Raw genomic sequence first — 19,963 nt, forward strand, 5'->3', positions numbered from 1 at the left:
GAATTTTTACGAGTAAAACTAAGGAATGTTCCTCATAATGAAGTACAGCTCAGAGGTATGTCTGTTATATATCATAAAACAATCAATATTGATCAAGTTCAACATGTGCATCTTGATGGGATCAAGATAATATTGTCAGTTTAGAAGACTGATTTGTGCCTCCTTGGAGGATTAGATATAAAAAATAATTAAGAAATAGATGTGTTCTTTTTCCTTTTTAGTACAGGTATGTCAGGGATTCTGAAAGACCTTCACTTAAATACCGGCACTGGACATAATCATAGCTCTTCTAGCAGTTGCTGCCATTCCCTGTTCTGGCGCCCCTTAAATAAAAAGGTATGCATATTGGCTGGTGTTCCTACAGATCAAGAGCCAAACATGTCTTGTTTCTGAAGAGCAAATAAAAAATAACTTCTGCTTTTAAACTGCAGAAAACTGTTTACTACATTTGTTGCAAATGGCTTGCTATGCCTCATACCACACATGACATGCTGAAGCACTTCAGTACTGTACAAGAGTAGTATAGAAATTCATTTCTATACTGGCATTCAGAAGTTGCACTACCAATCGGTTGGTATTGCCTGATCATGCTCCCTAGTATCTTGTGCTTGGGGTGGCTGTGCATAATACTAGCTAGTTGTACCACTGGAAGCCGTGGCTATACAGTAATGGGAAAATTTTATAAGACACAGTGTTAACATCAAAAACAAAGTGTACAACTCTTTTTGTAACTCTAAATCAACCACTGTGTGGTCATGATCTGAAAGATTATGTGTATGCAAAGAGATATACTATATTACTATACTATCCCAGTAAGAAAATGCTAAATAAAATAAAAAGACACGCACACATGGATATAATAGCAGAGAGAGCATAACTGTAGCATGTTACATACATGTGGGATGCTGAAGGAATGGTATTAACATGTAATAGACACTTATCCACGCAGGATGCAGAAAATTAACTTGGATAACTCCTTTCTTGGTAACTACACTGCTCTGCTGTGCAAAGAATATCATGTTACATAATCTAATAACTGTATTAACATATTTCTGCAATAATGAAACTAATTCCAGTTTAGTTTAGTCGGCAGTGAAGCATGCATTTTTTTCAGTTTGGATTTAAAGTCTTGCACCATTTACAAATCTCTTACCAAGAAAACAAAGTTCTGTTCACCTGCACAAAATGAAGGTAGTTTTACAATTTTTTTCCTTTTTGTTTTAATTAGACTCTGTCTTTATTGACATCATCTCCGATGGATAAGAGGGAACATGATGGATAAGCATAAGTTATATTTTTTAGCTTCCGTGGTCAGTGATTGTAAAGGCACTTAAAAGTCAGACCTTGAAGGGGATGATGTATCAGACAGGACACAGCAAGTATATTTCATAGGCCCCAAGTGCTGTATGTTTTGCTGAAGCATGTCAGTACACCCTTGCTAGGCAGGAAGGAGCTCTGTGAATCAGAATATACTTTGCAAACCAGCTATGAATATATCTAAATTAAAAAAATGAAAAAGTTTATCTTTCCCAAGACAAAATGATGTTTTGCAACTAACATCCGCCCTTAAAAACAATATTTAAATGTTTTGCAGTTCTTCAGTGATACCTACTTTTGTAGAATTACTACTAAGATCCAACATGGCATCATTTTGCTTACAATTAACTTTCTCATTTTTAACTACTGTGACATATCACTTGCATTTTCATTCTGAGTTTATAACCTGTTTATAAAGTTTAGAAATACCTGTACTGAATTTGTGGAAAAATACATTTAATTACTTCTTAAGAATCAGAACATCTGTTGAATGTTATGCTTGAAGTGTATCAGTTGTGTTATAAATGTAATTATGATATCACAGAATAAAGCTAGCCACATCTGTATAGTTGTTATGTATCAATGAAAAAGCTGATTAGTGAAACTGGTCAGATTTGCTTAGCTTTGTCCAGTGGAGTTATCCATCTCTGTTGCTAATACTGTGTTATTTATTTCTGTGTTTCTCCCCTTTAAAATCCACCTGCCTCTAATATCTCTGACCCACAAACTACTATATCAGAAGTATTGCATCTTTTTTACTCCTGTATTTGCCCTGGCTGCTGCATGTCCCAGGCCCCAGAGGGTCTGTTCTATTCTCTCTACCTCCTATCCTGCACTAAGGGACCTGCCTGGTCATTAAGGACCCCTTTCTTTTGTTTTCAGCCATCCTAATGCCTGGCCAAAGAAACCTGCCACCCTATTACAGTTTCCCAGTTACCAAAGGGAATAAGAAAGTATGTTCTACCCTAGACCAAACTGTTAAGCTGAATTAATTGTTTGAAATTTACCTAGTATTGAATACAGTTAAGCTACTGAGCCAGGAAGCCAGCAGCCGTACCCCTCTCTACCCCTGAAGCAACTGCTTATTTCCCTCCTTTGAATCTTCTATCTGAACCGTCTCTACCAGCTATCTTCATTACAGATACCGCTTGCTGTACTTTACTCTCTGTCCACTAGGTGGCAACCTAATCTAGCCTTGAATTAAGTCTCTTACCGCCCACCTTCCCATATTTCATCTCAGTATATTTTCCCTATTTCATCCCTGACTACTTTCTAATCTTCATGCTGCATTGCACTGCTCTTACTTTTTTCTTTTCCCACCATCTAGCTATACTGTTTTCTTATTTTCCACTCTGCTATCCTTTACCACCTCACAGCTGCATTATCGCACTCACTTACCTGTAACTACTCAGAGTCGATCAGGAAACTGCTGCTCACAGATTGGCTTTGCAGAATCTTCCTTTACCTGCTTGGGAACCTCTTACGTATTCCTTATTTAGACCTCTGTACCACTGTATTCCCTTTTCCCCCTTCCATTCCTCTATTGTATACCGCTTATGCCTTTCACCTCTCTTTTTCATTTATACTTATGTGTTACTTTGGGTAACCTACCTTTCCTAGCTCAATATATATGTTTCTTTGCCCCTCCCTAATCTACCCGCCCGCTCCTTTCTCTGTCTCCTCCTCCTTACACCTCATATCCTGCCCCAAGGGCATATAGTGGGGTCATCCTTTGTGGCGCCATCTTTATTACTCCTGAATTTGCCCTGGCTGCTGTGTATCCCTGCCCCAGAGGGTCTGTTCTATTGTAAGTTTTATTGCAGTTAATTTTTTTTCTTTTTATTAAATAACACTAATGATATAAGCTTTCCATACTGACATGTGTGGTATGGTATTTAGCCCAAGCTCCCAATACCAAGTGATGTGATTATTATTTATGTGCATTTTTGAAAGTTTATATTGCTCTTTTTTTCTAAAAAAAAGTTTTTTGATTAAAAAAGAAGAATCTTTGTGGAATGATTTTAGCCCAAGCCTACAATAACTAGAAAGGTGAAGGATATTAATGTGCATTGTTAAAAACAAATGTTTGTAGGTTATGGGCATGCAAAACAGCAATCTTGAATCTGCTGTGCCTCCCACGTGGGTTTCTAGTACGCCACTCTGCTCGTATTGAAACGCTGCACTGCCTGCAGTGTTTATACACTATAGTTTCAATGTTTTTATTTTAGTGGGGTTCCTGGTAAAGCATGACTTTAAGAAAGAGCGTACTGAGTCTCTAATTGTGTTATGCTTGATTTTATGTGGTCTCCTCGTCCTCCTGCCACTCGCTGATGTTTCGACATTTTATTGTAGTAGCGTTTCGCCTAGGCGTCCTGATAGCCTTTCTGTTATAAGCATCTATACCACTTTTGTTGATGTATTTCGGCCTTTAATGTGCTAGTGTTTGCCTAAGAGTCCTGCTGGCTAGCTTTCCTGTAAGTGAGTGCTGCTTATTTTAAAATAGCGATTGTCTTTGGAAAGGCTTTTTCAAACGTTTTGGCTATATAGTTGATGCTGAGTGACCTTTTGTACTCTAAATATATGGATACTTTCACTGTTTTACACAGAAAGCTTAAATACTTTTGCTGGTGTATTATTGACCTTAATGTACTAGTGTTTGCCTAGTATTTCCTGTTGGCAATCTTTCCTATAAGCGAGTATTGCTTATTTCAAAAAAGCGAGCGTCTGAGGAAAGGCTCCTTCTAACTTTCCAGCTTTACAGTTGATGCCGAGTGGCCTTTTTTACTATAAATACAAGGATACATTAGTGTTATCAGGGGCATTTAAATAAGCGGTCGGCCAGGTGCTTTCACATTTTTTTCTGTGTAGGCCTTTGTTTATCCTAGTTTAGGTACTATTTTTTGGATTCTGTTGTGATATATGTGGTTGGAGCACTGCTATTAATCCTTCCTTAAAAGGAAAATAGCTAGGACCCACCCTGCAGAAAGGGATAAGCCTGCTAAGTGAGAATAGACTGTGCAGGGACTCTGTAGGGATAGTTTAATTAAGGTATAGGGCAACGAAACTTTATTTGCCCATAGTAGCCATACTTTTGTTAAGGAGAGTAGGCGGTTTGGGCAAAGAACATTCGGCAAAGCTCAGTGGGAGAAACAATTCAAGTAGCCGTTACCTGCACCTTATTGTTTGAGAACTTGTGCAACACATGTTGTGTAATTACATCATGACCTACTATGATTTGTGTGACTAGGTTTGTTGCATTTTTCTATTGCCATCTAGCTCACTGTATGTAATTACTGACTAATATTGTGTTATCTATAATAAGTTTTTTTTACTCTTTATTGCTCTTAATTTGTATTTTTAAATGGTATCTGTCCAGTCCCATATGCTTGCATATTACAGCTTGCTCATTTGATGTCCCTGTGTCTATCTGAAAAGGACTAATTCTGTTAATGGGAAAGAGCTCTATCTTAGTGCTACCTTAAGATTAACATCTTGGCATTCTTAAATACTGTGTGCATCCAAGGTGCTATTTATCACTGTTTTAACTGTGTCTTCACTCTGATTGTTAATTAGCAAAGAAGACATTAATTGTTGTTTTAACACCTAACTTGTACTTTTTTCTCTTTCCAGTCTTCCCACCTCTCTACCTCCTATCCTGCACTAAGGGACCTGCCTGGTCATTAAGGACCCCTTTCTTTTGTTTTCAGCCATCCTAACACCTGGCCAAAGAAACCTGCCACCCTAGAACAGTTTCCCAGTTACAAAAGGGAATAAGAAAGTATGTTCTACCCTAGACCAAACTGTTAAGCTGAATTAATTGTTTGAAATTTACCTAGTATTGAATACAATTAAGCTACTGAGCCAGGAAGCCAGTAGACATACCCCTCTCTATCTCTGAAGCAACTGCTTATTTCCCTCCTTTGAATCTTCTATCTGAACCATCTGTACCAGCTATCTTCCTTACGATACCTCTTGCTGTACTTTACTCTCTGCCCACTAGGTGGCACCCTAATCTAGCCTTGGATTAAATCTCTTACCCCCACCTTCTCATATTTCATCTCAGCATATTTTCCCTATTTAATCCCTGACTGCATTCTAATCTTCATGCTGCATTACACTGCTCTTTTTTTTCTTTTCCCACCATCTAGCAATATTGTTTTCTTATTTTCCACTCTGCTATCCTGTACCACCTCACAGCTGCATTATCACACTCCACTTACCTGTAACTACTCAGAGTCGATCAGGAAACTGCTGCTCACAGATTGGCTTTGCAGAATCTTCCTTTACCTGTTAATCAAAACTTCAAACAGCTGAGAAATGCCACCAAAAAATCAATACTACTTGATAAAAAAAATTATTTCTTTAAACCTCTAAAAAAAAGCACCACCAACAATCACAAACCTTCTGGTCAGGCATAAATAGACTGTTACACCCTGGCCACTCCCAAGACACCAACCCCATCAGGTCTCTCCCTTAACACTCCCAACCAGATTGCTGATGCTTTCAAAACCTTTTTCACTGAAACTGTCCAATCTGTAGCAAACTCCTTACCTCCTGTTAGCTCAACCCTCCCATCCTCCCTAGGTAGCATACCTCCTACCTTTCATCTAAAACCAATTCCTACATCCCTTATCTATACCCTACTTCACAAACTTAAACCATGTACTCCCTCAGCTGATCTCCTACCAGCTGAATACCTTCAAACTGCAGCAAAAGTACTTGCCTATCCCATCTCTATCCTAATTAATAGAACCATTACTGAAGGTTCCATCCCATCTCTCTGGAAAATCTCTCACATTATTCCACTTCGTAAGGGTGGTAACTCAACTGAACTCTCTAACGTTTGGCCTATTGCCCTACTTTCTCCTTTAGCCAAAATCATGGAAAATGCATCCATCAACAACTTCTGGATCACCTTCTCCAAAATAACTTACTAGCTGACTGTCAACATGATTTTAGACCTTTCCATAGTACTACCACTGCTCTCCTAGCCTTCTCTGACTGAATTAACAAACATTGTAATAATAACATGCTCTGCTCTGCGCTCTTTATTGACTTATCTAAAGCTTTTGATATGGTTAACCATCAGCTACTTCTGAACATACTAAAATCACTTTCACTCAAAACACAGGCATTAAAATTGTTCAAGTCTTACTTAAACAATAGACAGCAAGCTGTCCTTCGGGACAATAACCTGTCCACACATCTCCCCGTTACCCTTGGTGTCCCAAAAGATTCTATCCTGGGACCTCTACTCTTCTCCATATTCATTAATGATCTTAGTAGAAATCCTTCCTCTAGCTACCTGCATACAATATGCAGATGACTCCACATTGATTTGTAATGCCTCCTCTTCATCAGAAGTCCAATCCATCACCCAAACAGTATTTAACCTAGTTGAAAACTGGTTCCTACAACGTTGCTTCCTCCTAAATGCCAAAAAAACAAAACTACTGCTCTTTACTCCAACTCTAAAATCATCCCCAGTAAATTTCTCCATTACATCCAGCAATGGTACTGTCATAGCTCCTGACCTAACTACCAAACTCTTAGGTGTAATAATTGACCACAACCTTAACTTTGACTCGCATATTAACTCTACTATTAAATCAGTAAACAGAAAACTTGGTTCTCTGTATAGGATAAAACCTTTCCTTACCCCTGAAGCCAGAACTACCATTGCCCATACCCATCTGATCTCTACCCTCCTCTATGCCTCCCCCATTTATACTAATCTTTCCAAAAGCAACCTTAATATGCTGGCAACCTCCTATAATAACATTGCCACATTTGCTACATGCTCCCCATTTAGAACTCACCATTGTCTGAATCTCAAACAGCTGGGATGGCTAGAACTGCAAAACCAGCTGGAATTTCAACAACTTACCATCTCCCATAAGATTATGTACCATCCTAGTAATACTCTCATTCTCTGTAGCCTTATCTCCCCCTACATAAATCTTACTACCCTTTGCTCAACAAATAAACTACAGGTTACCATCCAGAAATCCCATAACAAAGCAGGTAATTCTCTTTTCTCTAATACTGTGGGGAAGAATTGAAATAGGCTTCCCAGCAAACTTGCATCACTGTCATCACTACCACTTTTCAAAATGCAACTAAAAATTCTACTAAAGACACAATGGCTATGCCCATGTACTAACCCTGACTAACACTCACCCACTACAATATTACTGTATACCTCTCTCCCATAACCCTTAAATAGGATTAGTAATCCTTCCCTTACTCCCAATTTAGTCTAGTTTTCTCAGGGAACATTCACTGAGTATGTAGTTTGTAACACTCATCCTGCTGTGAGCACAAGTGCTCCACCTTGCATATAGATCAACTGTCTTTTTACTTTGAGTGTATTATTTGTTTAAATGCATATATGCAAACTTTTTTATTATCTAAGGGTTATATTTTACTAAACAACGTAATACTGTATTTCAATCCTTACTTCTTTCCTAACCTACCTTATGATGGATGTCAAACCCTTGTACCATGTAAATAGTACTGTAGTGTTTTGTTAAACTCTGTAGTCAATTTCTTTAAAGTTAGTTTTTTGATGAAAATCTCCACCAACAATGTATTTAAATATTTTTTAGTTTTGCTGTTCTGTTTTATTAGCTTAATTTTAGAGTTTATCTCCCCAGGCTTCTACTGAAAATGGACATGTATCCAGTTGGAGTAGCCCAGTCAACAAATGTAAAATAAAATAAATAAATAAAAATAAATTGCCCTCTCCCAACCAACAGAGTTGAAATAGCATACCTGCACCGTAGTGTGTCATCACGTAATCAGCAAGCTTTTAGGTTAAAAAGTCTTGAACTTAGCTTGGTGATAGCAGAAAAAAACAATCAGGAAGACTGGCTGTGCCTCATGGTACCAACTACAACAAAAAAATTAAAAATGAAGACAACTTTGCAAATTTTAAAACGCAGTTGAATGAGCATTTAGATTTGATTTAGCAGCGTAGATGTTACAGAAACAATAGTTAAACCGCAGAGTAACACTCTAATCTAGTGAGGCACCACACTTTAATTGCTATAGGGACATGTGTAATGACTGCACTGCATTTTATGTGGGTAAGACTATGAATAAACTGAAAAGGAGTATTTCAGGTCATCTTTCTGACATCAGAAATAAATGCCAGAGGAACTCCTTATCTAAACACTTATAAGAACACCCTGGACATTCTGGTTTTAAATGCATCATTCTGGGCTGTGAGGAGATGGATGAGCTTGAAGGGAATGTCAATGGTGTGTTGAAGAAAAAAAGAAATATGTTGGCAGCTGAAATTAAATGCATTCAGAAAAGCAGGACTTGGCATGGCCAAGGATGAACACAGGATAGCAGCAGATTTCTTCAGCTCCACCAATTTCATTACATTGACAGGAATTAATTACTTAAAAAATTAATTTTTGAAGTAATTTTCTTTCTAAATATGTTTGTTTTATATAGTTCTTGAACTATATCTAAAAAAGAAAGGAAATCTTAATAATATTCCTGTCAGAAATTACTTTGGAAATTTTCCTGTCAGTTTATCAGTCTGAAATGAGTTCCAGTAAGACAAATTCTCAAGACTCCAGCATCAAGAAAGAACTTCAGTCTCTGATAATTATAGTCCAGCAACTTACTGCTAAGATGGATAAAATGGATACTAAAATAGACACTTTCATAGCAAAAACTACAAAACAAATAGACTTGTTACATATGGACCTGCAACAACAGAAGATCCAGATGACAGGCATAGAAGAAGCTGTGAATGACATGGAAAATAGAATACAAGAAGAGGAAATCAACATTGAGTTTCTGCTGAAACAAAATACACATTTACAAACAAAGCTGGATGACCTGGAAAACAGATCTAGGCGCAATAACATTAGGATTTTTGGACTGCCAGAAAATATTGAAGATAACAATATTACTTCTTTTTTAACAACATGGCTCCCTCAAACTTTAGATTTACCAGAAGCATTCTCTTTTGGTATCGAAAGAGCACATAGATCTATAGCTAATACTAACTCTAACAAAACTATCCTAGATCAGTTATAGTTAGATTTCTATCATCTTTTGATAAAGAGATGGTTCTTAAATCTGCTTGGGCTAAAGCTCCTGTTAAGATTAATGAAACAACTGTGCGTTTTGACAATGACTATTCTTCCATGGTATTAGCTAAAAGAAAAGTTTTTCTGCCACTAATAAGGGAGCTTAAAAAAAGCACAGTTTAAAACATACCTTCTGTTTCCTGCCAAGCTTAAAATCTTCCTTCCTGATGGTCCTAAAATTTTCGATGACTTAGACTCTGCTTTACTGTTTATCAAAAAAAATAAGATTTTGGAAAAAATAGAAGAAATGGAATGGGCTAGTCCTTCGTTAAAGAGACTGGCAACTGAAACTTCGTGGAAGACTTCAGAGAAAAAGAAGAGACTAAACAACAAATGATTTGTACTATGTTTTTTTTTTCTCTCTCATCATTTTATTTTATTATTAATCTTTTTAAATATAGTTCCTGCATTTCCAAGAAGCAACAAATATTTTGAAAAAGATTTAATCAAAGTTATTCTCTGTGTGCAAAGAAATGTTTTGTTTCATAACTAGTCAAAATATCTGGAGATTTAATGGCACGCTGTGATTTAACTTGTTTCTCTTTCTGAAGAGGAAAAATAAGGTCAGTAATTTGATACATTTTTTTTTCCTTTAAAAGTTTATATGTTCTTCAAATGCTATTCCTAATTATACTTTCTTGATTACACTGCTTATGCTTGTTTGTAAATAATCTGTCATGCTTTAACTAATAATAATTAGAACTAAATAATAGTAAATAATATGTTTTATTTTTAACTCTATTAATATAAACAGTAAGTAACATTCTATTGTATATACTTCTTATAGCTTTCTCTTACATTTTTTATTTCTGCCTTACACCCTTTTACTTTCTACTCTCTTTTCTTTTCTTTATTAATATATAGAAATGCTTTTGATCATATAGACACAGTAAATAATAAGATTTGCATAGGAGTTGAGTTGGGACAAAAATGTTGAGTTTTGTTACTTATTAATAATTTTGGGCTTGATTTCACTTACATAGAGTCTGTAATAACCTGTAGAATGCATTGTGAAGGTTTTGTCATGTTTAGATGCATTTACACTGCTAAATGAATGTTTGTCACTAGTTTTTAATAAGTTTCCGCCAAAATGTTAAGAGAGACAATCTGGGATGTGGGCTGTCTCATGCACAGTGTCCATGAGCTACTTCAAAAGCTTCAACTCTCAGAATTCTCACAGAGAAGCTGAAAGCAGCTAGTCTCACCTTTGACCTAGATATCACACTGACACATCACAGATACAGGAATGACACTACCTAATTATACTTTCTTGATTACACTGCTTATGCTTGTTTGTAAATAATCTGTCATGCTTTAACTAATAATAATTAGAACTAAATAATAGTAAATAATATGTTTTATTTTTAACTCTATTAATATAAACAGTAAGTAATATTCTATTGTATATACTTCTTATAGCTTTCTCTTACATTTTTTTATTTCTGCCTTACACCCTTTTACTTTCTACTCTCTTTTTCTTTTCTTTATTAATATATAGAAATACTTTTGATCATACAGACACAGTAAATAAGATTCGCATAGGAGTTGAGTTGGGACAAAAATGTTGAGTTTTGTTACTTATTAATAATTTTGGGCTTGATTTCACTTACATAGAGTCTGTAATAACCTGTAGAATGCATTGTGAATGTTTTGTCATGTTTAGATGCATTTACACTGCTAAATGAATGTTTGTCACTAGTTTTTAATAAGTTTCCCGCCAAAATGTTAAGAGAGACAATCTGGGATGTGGGCTGTCTCATGCACAGTGTCCATGAGCTACTTCAAAAGCTTCAACTCTCAGAATTCTCACAGAGAAGCTGAAAGCAGCTGGTCTCACCTTTGACCTAGATATCATACTGACACATCACAGATACAGGAATAGCAGATTAATAATATGTGTTAAAAACCTATGTCCCAAACATATACATTACTATAACTCATTTAATTCATCTGATTGACAAGCATAAATAATTTTATAACTCTATACTGGAAGAAATTGTCATGTGATATATTTTAAAGCAGTAGTATAGCATGTTTGTAAAATCTGGTTACTAAAATGTGTTTGCTGTGCATTATTTTGTATAAAGCAGACAGATTTATTGAAGGGACAGCAATGTAAGATAGTGCTCAGTAAAGATACAACTCAGTGACATCAGATATATATATATATGTATGTGTGTGTGTGTGTCTGTGTGTGTGTGTGTGTGTGTATGTGTGTTTGTGTGTATGTGTTTGTGTGTGTGTGTGTGTGTGTGTATGTGCGTGTGTATGTGTGTGTGTGTGTGTGTGTGTGTGTATGTGTGTGTGTATGTGTATATATATATATATATATATAAATATATATATATATGTATGTATATATATATATATATATATATATATATATATGTATATGTATATGTGTGTGTGTGTGTGTATGTGTGTATATATATATATATATATATATATATATATATATATATATATATATATGTGTGTGTGTGTGTGTGTGTGTATGTGTGTGTGTATGTAGATATGTATATAAATGTTTCTGAGAATCTGCTTAACTATGAAGTATGATTTATAACAATTTCTATGAATACAATATTTTATTCTATTGGCAATAATGAGTTTGAGTAAATGCTCATATACAAGCAATTCAAGGTATTTTTTTGGAAGCTGTTAACTGTATTTACATGACAGAAAATAGATGCATCCTAATATATGTAATATCTGAATCATATTAGCCAAAGTTTTTGATTTAAATGAATGTTAGAACTTATTTTTCTCTCCTCTTGATTTCTAACATCAAGATTATTTGAATGCTATTTGAATACAAGTGTTTTATATTACATGGATGTATATAGTAGTATGAACAGTTTAAAAAAAAAAAAAAAAAAAAAGGTTTATTTTAGTTTATATGATGCTGTTTTACCAAATGTGTAGTCTTGTCTTGCTAGATAATTGAATTGAAAACTGTTAACTTCAGTTAAATATAACTAGTATTAAATTGATAAGGTGGTAGCTGACGTACTGCTGCTTAGGGTAGGGGTTAACTTGAGTGGTAAATACTACTCTAAGTTGGAGTTTATAACTCCAGGCTGGATGCAAGGTTTAATCCTTACATTATTTTCACTTGTTCATTGTTATTTGTATATAGTTTTGACATCCACAATATATTTTGTACATTCATTGTCACTACAAACAAAATTGAATCCTATACGAAATCCCATAAGAGATTCAATAAATACAGCTATATTTAAAGGTACACCTAAAGGAGGAGATGTAACATTACTTATCTTGTTATTTGTTATTTTGATCATAAGATTCTTAAGTTTTAAAAATGCCAAATGACATCTTTAAAAGGAATTTCTTTAAACATTAATGGATTGAATAATCCATGTAAAAGGGCAAGCCTAATAAGATACATTAATTTGCATAAGGCCAACTTAGTCTTCCTACAAGAAACCCATCTCTTGAAAAAAGATATTGATAAACTAGCCACAAACAAATATACAGTATTGGTTAGTTCAGAGCACACACAGAAAAAAAGAGGAGTGGCTATTTTATGGAATAAAAGTATGCCCATTCCTAAAACCATTAAGTCGTATCAGGATGACAAAGGAATGTTTTGTATGGTTACAATACAAATTAATGGGAAGACTTACACTTTAATTAATGTATATTGGATACCTGGAATTGGTATTAATACAGTGAAACATCATCTTGATAAGATCATATCATTCTCTATAGGAGATATTATTTTAACTGGTGACTTTAATTGTATACTACATGAAAGTGATACTACCACTATAGGAAAGAGAAGAATTACATCTAATGCAAAACATTTAAAGGATTTTGCTAATTCTTATCATTTGAATGATATTAATAATCAGATAGATTCAAAATCATTACCATACACCTTTTTTCTAACAGATACAAAACTTATTCAAAAATAGATAGGGTCTTTATTTCTAACCAGATGGTAACAGATTTAATTAATTCCAAAATCATTTCATGTCCTATATCTGATCATAATTCAATTGTTTTTGAATTCATGATAAAAATACTCGTAATGTTCAGATCAAAAGGATACCAGCATACTTAACTCAACTAAAAGACTATAAAGAATATATACTTTCAGAAGTAAAACATTTTTAGACATAAATAACACTCCTGAAGTCTCCATTGTTTATGTTTGGGATGCCTTAAAATCATATCTATATGGACAAAGTATCAGATGGTATAATAATAAAAGGAAATCTTGGGATAAGGAATTGTTAGATATTCAAAGTAAATTAGACTCGTATAAACATAATAATAAAGAAAATATTATGGACAAGAAAGTTATTGAAGAAATAAACAAACTAAATGAGAAATACAAAGAAATTCTAACTCATAAAGTTAAAATAACTTTAGAGAAATACAAGTTTTTGTCTTATTCAATAAGCCCCAAATACTTACATAGACTTAAAAATAAAACAAAAGGTTAAATAAACAAAACCATATCAAAGAAATCTTTTCTCTAAGGAAAAGAAGAATGTTTCTAGTATACCAGAAATACTAGATGAATTTAGAAATCACTTTCACAAAATTAACCATAATAATATTAACATGGAACCTAAAGATAAAATAAAGGAGTTTATAACCACAAATATGAATAAAAAGCTTAATAAACAACAGATTAAACTATTGGACAAGAGTATTTCATATACAGAAGTTATTACACAAATAAATAAGCTTAAATCAAACAAAGCACCGGGTAATGATGGTATTATACCAGAGATATATAAAATCCTTTCTAAAAATACATATTCATTAATACATAAGGTTTTTATTTTGGCCCAAACTGAGTTAATAACCCCCATCTTGGCAATATACATTTATTTCGCCAATTTTAAAACCTAATAAAGATCCAACTAGATGTTCTTCATATCGGCCCATCTCATTACTTAATGTTGATTATAAAATGTTTATGAATATCTTTGCTGATAGATTGAAGACAATCATTCCCGGCATTATAGATATAGATCAGACAGGCTTCATTGTAAATAGAAATACTTTTGATAATATAAGAAGAACTTTAACATTAATAGATTTTGCAAATAGGAAAAAGAAAGATTTAACACTTATTAGTCTTGATATAAGTTCAGCATTTGATTCAGTAAGTTGGGACTATCTGTTTACCTTAATGAAGTGCACAAACTTCTCGGATGCATTTGTAAATCTAATTGAACATTTATACAAAGGAACGTTGGCTTATATTAAGGTAGGAACATATGTTTCACAAAAATACCCATTCTTAAAGGTACAAAACAAGGATGTCCACTTTCTCCACTATTATTCACTTTAGTAATGGAGCCTTGGGCTAATTTGATCAGAAACAGTACTGACATAGAGGGTTTTGAAATAGATGAAAATGCAACATCCAAAATTCAACTTTTGCAGATGATGTTCTAATTACATCAGCAGGATCTAATTCTTCTATACAGTCTCTATTTGATAACATGATGAATTTTAAAAGTATTTCTGGTTTAATATTCAATGAAGAAAAAACTAAAATACTACCTATATATACACGAAAAATATTCTCATTAGTGATTTTACTAAATATGTACCCAATTCAGGTCAAATAACTTATTTAGGTATAATACTATCTAAAGATATTAAATCTATTATATATAATAATTATAATACCCGTTTTCTTAATATACAAAATCTTTTAATACCTGGAATAATATGTTTTTACTATGGAGGAGAGACTTACAATTATTAAAATGATAATATTCCCCAAGATTTTATACTTAATACAATCAATAATACTTCCACCTACAAAATAATTATCAAGAAACTGAACACACTAATGTTAAATTTCTTATGGGCACCTAATAGACCTAGGATTGCATTAAAGAAACATACTAATAGCTGGTCTCAAGGGGTATTTCTTTTCCAGACTTTAATTTATATACTATCTCTTCTATTGTAAAAGTTATTACTTTATTAATAGATCAGTCATATGTCACAAAATGGAAAGATTATTGGGAGCTAATTAGAATACACTTCATGAAAATCTCCTTAACACATAAAAATATGATTGTAAATAACTCCATGTTATGGTTACTAAAGGAATTTTGTACTTCACCTATTACACCTAAACATATGGTTTGTTACCCATTAAATATTATTATTAGTTATCGTAACTTTATATTCATGCACCCTAAGTATAGGGAATGGAATTTTATTGTATTTCCTATAATGTATACTCAGGGTATGCTTTTGTCATCTACTTCTGAAGGAACTCATTTAGCTATAGATAATGATCTAAAGTACTGGTATCAGTTGATATCTGATAATAAAGTTAAAAATCTAGATATCTTAAAACAAGAATTTGATCTAAGAGAAACTTGCTGGTTAGAGGTTCAGACCTTTAGACAACATCTCATTAATAAAATAGATTTAATGTCTATAACTGTTAAAGAATCTATTCCAACACTGCTTGATTACTTGATATTAAATTTACAACATAAAGTTTCTGATAAAGGTAAACTTTCATACATACATAAAGTTATCAGACAAGAAACTTTTTACAGTGTAGATTCATACTGGAATTATTTCACTTCTATTAATGGGGACCCACCAAATCAACAAGATAAACAATATATATTGGAATCTGCTTATAGAACGACGTCTTCCATTGTCTGGAGACTTTATACATGGAAATTTTTACATAGATCTTTTTATGCACCTTTGATGATGAATAAAATAAATAATAAAGATAATCTATGTAAGAGATGTAATGTAGAAATTAATGCTGACTGGGCTCATATGTTTTATGACTGTATAAAATTGAAAGAATACTGGAAGTCAATTAATGAATTTTGCAGGCTCTTTTTACAGATAATTTCATTATTTCTAAATCTCTTATATTATTCAACACACCTGTACCTCAAAGTGTTAAAAGGTTAAGCTTCCCTTGTTATGGTCTATTCTAGCAGTGGCTAGGAAAATAATAACTAGAAATTGGATTTCAGATACACCTCCTTCGTTCAATGAATTTAAAAATGTTATGAATATAGTGTGCCATATGGAAATAAACACAATTAGGACTAGAACAAATAGAAAAACATCTTATTTTATTGTATGGGATAATTTACAAAATTTGTTAAAAAAATTTTAATTTCAATAGCATGGTATTTTAGTTTAATTAATTGATCTGATTGTAGTGGATGTCTTTGTAAATACTTTAGCTGTTTTGTTGAATATTATAATAATACCTATTTTTAATTACTTGTATAAAATTGTTATGATATTTCTCTTATATGTTAAAACAATAAACCTGTTTTGAAAAAAAAAAGAAAAGCAGGACTTGACTGCTATTGCTCTATTAAGAGTGTGTTGAACGTTTTTTGGGGAATTTCTTGAGGAATATTTTTATGTACTAAAAATATACTAAATAAATAAAAATGATGTGTAGAATGTGTGTGTGTGTGTGTGTGTATATATATATATATATATATATATATATATATATATATATATATATATATATATGTTTAGTTACTTTAACCTCAATTCTGATGAGATTTATTGCATCACACCAGAGATTTAAACGGTAAATTCAAAACACACATTTTTTCATGCCACTATTAATGTTAAGTTGTCAATCTCGCCTTCATTCTTGCTTGATGGGTTCGGAGCCGATCCCTCGGCTCCGACTCGGCACTTGCTAAGCTCGAGAGTCACTTTTACCAGCTCGAGGCAGCCCCATATCCCATGATGCAAGGCGGTAAGTACCCAGATCTCGTTTGCCGCTTCGCTTATGAGGTCCTCCTTTTGCCAGCTCCTGGTAAGTGATTTACTAATACGCTATTCTAGCCCCTTTTAACTTAAAAACCCCTTATAGTTAGTTTTTATATAGTTTTAAACTGTTTCTGACAGAATTTTGTCTGTCTCTTATTATTTTTTTAGTCAGACTTTACCCATCCCATCCCCCCCCTGTTAGGGTGTGTGTGTCTGTTTGTAGTTATACCTTTTTGGTATACTTAAATTTAAATTTTTTGACTGGTGTGTGTGTGTGCTTGTGTTTCACCATGTCAAAAGATAGGGTCTCAGGCTTTAAGAAGTGTGACTCGTGCTGTCAGAAGATGTCTCTGACAGACGGTCACACTTCTTGCCTTTATTGCCTGGGGCCTCTTCACCTGCAGGACTCCTGTGCTATATGTCATTCTTTCAGCCAGAGAGTCCTGCAGGAAAGAAGAAACAAATTAATACTCAGGGGCCTTCTTAAGCCGGAGGGCTCTCCGGCTAAGTCGGCTCCACCTAAGACTGGCAAGTCTTCCAAGGCCCAGGCTTCTGTGTCAAAGCCTGCGGCCTCGGCTCCGACTCATTCTGAGTCGAGATCGGCTCCGGCTGGAGCCGATTCTGGCTTAACCAAGCCTTCGGCACCGATGGCTATCGGTGCCGATTCTGCATCGACCACTTTGGTGTCGGCTCCGATCGGCTCCGACCACCATGTGGCACAGGCATCGGTGTCAGCTCCGATCGGCTCCGACACCGTTACTTTTGTGGCTGTATCGGCTCCGGCTGGAGCCGATGCATCGAGGCTACCTGTCGGCTCCGATAAGTTGTTGGCTCCGACAGGTTCAATAGTTTCATCGGTTCTGATGGCTCCTTCGAGGAAGAGGTCGAGGTCTCCTTCCTTGGAGCCGATACTGTCGGCTCCGGCTTCACCTCTCCTCTCGGAACGGAGCCATCGGAGCCGATCTTCAAGGTCATCCAGGCTTTCGGACCATGACTTAGAGAGAGTGGTCAGTAGATTACTTAAGTCACAGGCACTGGCCCAAATGTTACATAGTCCGTCTCAACAGGCGACTATTGGTCCACACCCCGTTACAGTTCCTCCTTCAACTCTACCCCAGAGCTTGGAGTTGGAGTCTTCGAATGGTTACTGCTACGGCTGAGGGACGGATACCCCCTTCTGTCCCTTCAGCCTCTACTCTTATCTCCTCTTCGAGACCTTCCTTAGAGGGATTCAGTGGCGGGGCTTCCATGGTCTCCTCCGAGGGGGTGAGTGGCATCGGACCCTTGTCCGAACCCGCTCTTCCCCTTGGAGCCTCGGCCTTGGTGAGCTCGGCTCCGACATCTGCCTCGGAGACTTCCCTTTCGGTGGTCCCTGGAGTTCCTAGCTCTTCGGAACGGGTTCTCTCGGACCTGCCTGGGAGGGGAGCATTCGAGGTGATGAAGAGTGTGCTGGCCACTGGTATCAGCCAGCAGTCTGTTCCCTTAGCTCCTCCCTCTATAGTGCCTGTTGTCATCTCTGCCACTTCTCTTGCTACAGGACCCAGAGATCCTCCGCCTCAGGTTTCCCCATTGGGAATTTCCCCCTATTCCGAGGATTCTCCTGATGTTTCGGGAGATCCTCCTAGGAAGAGGACTTGTAAGAGGAAACATGTAGACTCCCCGAGTCTATCACTTCAGATACTGACTTTGATGAGTCAGAGGGATCCCCAAGATCCCCCTCTGAGGATGTCTCCTTCTCAGACATCCTAGAACTCCTTAGACAGAGGGAAACTGGCCCACCAACAATCCTTCTGAGGATGAGTCAGTATACCTAGAGGCGTTTGGATCTCGGCCCTCCACCTCCTGGGTGTCTCCGCCTTCGACCCCTTATGCAGGTTATTGCCCGAAAGGCGTGGGCTGCTCCTGACTCTGTAGAGCCAGTCCCTAGGAGGCCTTCAAAATTTATCACTGCCCCGTGTGACAAGCAATTCCTCACTAAGGGTGTCCCGCTGATGCCATGGTGGTGGCTGCTGCCACCAAGAAGGAACTTGCAGATCCTTCCGTGCCGTCCATCCTCCTAATAAGGACTCTAGGACCATGGATAGGTACGGTGGCGGATGTTTTCCTCAGCGACCTTTGCTATGCGTCGCTGAATTACCTATGTCACTTCACCAGACTCCAAAGGGATATCCTTAAGGAGCTAGGTGATGTTGTTCAGGATCCTACAGCTGCAGGAGCTCAGGAAAAAATTGCTTTGCAGCTAGGAACCCTTAATTCCATTGCAAACTCCTCCATGCGGCTAATATCATATGCTGCTGATGGGGCGAGTAGGGCCGCAGGTACAGGTGTGGCTCTTAGACGCCAAGCCTGGATGCGGCTATGTGACTTTGCAGATCCCTTTAAGGCGTCCTTCACAAATTCTCCCTTTGATGGTTCAGCTTTGTTCGGCCCTCAAGTGAAGGAAACTTTGACCAGGTGTGAGCAGGACGGCAAGACTCTTTCTGCCGTAGGAGTCCGTTTTTCCACCCCTTCTAGACCTTACCCCAAAGGACAGAAAGGTGGCAAAATGTGGTTCCGCAAATCCCAAGGAGTCACGCCGGATTCACGTGGTCAGTTTACCCCTAGAGGCAGAGGGGGTAACAACAACAGACGCCGCTCTAGAGGCAGAGGGGGTCCAAAAAACCAGGGAAACAGAGAGCCTCTCTGACAAGCCCTTTCAGCATCCCTGAGATGTTGCCCGGCTGTCCCTCCTTGGAGGCAGTCGGGGGAAGATTATC

General features: G+C 36.1%; 1 protein-coding gene across 1 annotated transcript in view; it reads left to right on the forward strand.

Annotated features, from left to right (window-relative positions):
• The window catches only part of LOC122794026 (ryanodine receptor 1-like), a 2,146,276-nt gene that overhangs the window by 582,532 nt on the left and 1,543,781 nt on the right, over window positions 1-19,963 (forward strand).

Source organism: Protopterus annectens, chromosome 1.part0 (assembly GCF_019279795.1).
Source record: "Protopterus annectens isolate FY-2018-M chromosome 1.part0, PAN1.0, whole genome shotgun sequence".
NCBI classification, from domain to species: domain Eukaryota; kingdom Metazoa; phylum Chordata; order Ceratodontiformes; family Protopteridae; genus Protopterus; species Protopterus annectens.